Source organism: Passer domesticus, chromosome 25 (genome assembly GCF_036417665.1).
Source record: "Passer domesticus isolate bPasDom1 chromosome 25, bPasDom1.hap1, whole genome shotgun sequence".
NCBI lineage: Eukaryota > Metazoa > Chordata > Aves > Passeriformes > Passeridae > Passer > Passer domesticus.
The window spans coordinates 2,009,005-2,011,613 of NC_087498.1; positions in this window are offsets into that span (position 1 = coordinate 2,009,005).

Below are 2,609 nucleotides of genomic sequence, written 5' to 3' on the forward strand. Positions count from 1 at the left end.
AGGAGCAGAGGGAACGGCCTCAGGCTGGGCTGGGGAGGCTCAGGGTGGGCACCAGCAGGAATTTCCCCATGGAGAGGATGCTCAGGCCTTGGGACTGCCCAAGGAGGTTTGGAGTGCCCATCCCTGGAGTGTCCAGTGACTGTCTGGATGTGGCACCCCGAGCTCTGGGCTAGTGGCAAGGTGGGGATCAGGCACAGGCTGGACTCGATGGTCTTGGAAGGATTTCCAACCCTGAATGACTTCACAATCAGCCATTCACCAACCACTGGAACCCTCCCACGACTTCAGGGTGCCAGAAGACGACAGGGCAGGGACAGCCACAGCTAAAACAATCCCATCCCATCCTCCCTGGGCTGGATTAACTCCTGGGAGAGATGGGATTTCTGGGGGGTGACACAGAGACATGAGGGCACTGCACTCAGTGAGGGAACTCTGCACCTCCTGATCTCCTGATTTCCAACCACTCGGGCTGGGATTGTCCAACATGGTCCAGAGGAGCTGGAGCATCAGCTTTCCATGGAGCCCTTCCCACTCCAGTGCAGCTCCAGGGAATTCCTCCTCAGGAGCTGCTGGATTTCGATGTGTTTAGATGGCAGACAAGAAGAAGGACTGGATAATTCTCCAGCTAGCCCTGGGGAGTGAAAATAGCAATTAGGAGGGTGAAACTGGGGTTTGGTGGGATCAAACTGGGGTTTGGTGGGGTGAAATTCGGGTTTAGAAGGTGAAACTGAGAGTTTGGAGAGTGAAATTGGGGGTTGGGGTGAAACTGAGGTTTGGTGCAGTGAAATTCGGGTTTAGAAGCTGAAACTAAGAGTTTGGAGAGTGAAATTTGGAGTTGGAGGGATCAAACTGGGGTTTGGTAGGGTAAAATTGGGGTTTCGAAGGTGAAACTAAGAGTTTGGAGAGTGAAATTGGGGGTTGGGGGTAAAACTGGGGGTTTGTGGGATGGTGTTAAAGTTTGGAGGGTGAAATTGGGGTTTGAGAGGATAAAGCTGCGGTTTGGTGGGGTGAAATTGGAATTTGGAAGTGAAATTGCAGTTGTGGGGGTGAAATTGGAGTTTGGAGGGTGAAAAAGGGGTTTGATGGGATCAAATTGGAGTATGATGGGGTGAAATTAGGGTTTGTTGGCACAAAATTAATGTTTGGGGTATGGAAATAGGGGTTTAGGATAAAAATCAGGATCTGGTGGGATGAAATTCGTGCCTGGGGGAAGAAATTGGGATTTGGGATGTCAGGATTAGGATTTGGGAAAATGAAATGAGGGTTTGGTGGGTGAAATTAGGTTCCACGGGATGAAATTAGGATTTAGGGGGTGAAATGAGTGGTTGGAGTGTGAAACTGGGGTTTGAAGGATGGACTAGAAGAGGGTGATATTAGGGTTTGGTGAGATTATATCGGGGTTGAGGTGTGAAATCAGAGTTTAGGCAGGACAGTTAAAGCTTGGGGGATGAATTTTGGGTCTGGGTGGAGAAATGAAGGTTTGGAGGGGCTGACATGAGGGTTTGGAGTGAGATTGGGGGTTGAGGGAATCCAGCTTGGTTGTGAAATTGCAGTGCTCAGGGTGAAACTGGAGCTTGGCTGTTGAACTTACGGTTTTATTGGGGGAAATTGGTGTTTCAATGTGGAAATTGGGCAGCAGTTCCACCAGGGTTGCTGGACCCAGCTCTGCCCCAGCTTTGTCCCCCTTTGAATCTTTCTCATCTCCATTTCCCACAGGCAGAGCAGAGCAGGGGGAAGAGGAGGGCCCCAGGTGGCAGCGGGATCCTCACAAAATACAGGGATTATAGAAAGATCCTAACAAAATACCAGGATTAGAGGTGCTCCTGCTCCACAGGAGCCGGGATTCCCTGACCCTGAGGCCTCCTTCACCTCAGACTAACCCAAACTTCTTCCCCATCGCTGAGAACCTCCGAGCTCCAACTCCCTAAGCAAACACGGCACTGCTGGCGGGAGCAGGAATGTAGCAGGATAACCACCGCGATGTGAAGCTTTAAATGGGAAATAGTTCAAGCGGTTTGCTGTCCCGGATCACGGAGTGGCCGTGCTCTCACAGTCCCTGCAGCTACGCAGGTTCCAGACGCGGCAGAGCAGCGCCCGGCCCCGGGGAGCCGCAGAGCTGAGGGGCTGCCGCAGCCGCCGGCAGCGCTGTCCTGCATTCCCGGTGCGGACACGCACGAGGAAACAGGGAGAGGGTGAGGCTGGCACTGAATGCAGCCGAGCTCCCTCCTCCCGCCCCGCGGGGGGCTCAGCCCAGCCCGCTGAGGGCAGGGACGGGCAGAGCTGGCGCAGCTCCGCTCCGCACCGCGGCTCGCCGCGCTCTGAGCCCTCAGACGCCGCCGCACCGTGAGCTCTGCCGAGGAACGCCCCCGTTCCCGCGGAGACCAATCAGAGCCAGAAGAAGCCTGATTGATTTTTGTCCTAGCCAATCAGCACTCTGCCTGTCTGCACCCAATCAGACGCCTGGGGACGTTTTCTCGCCCAATGATAAACCAGGAACGGAGTAGGGAGTGGGGCGTACTTTTCCGTGAGCGGCGTAGGGATCAGCCAATCAGATCAGTTAAATGGGTTGACCAGTGACCAATGAGCAGAGGGGGCGGGGACAGAGCAAC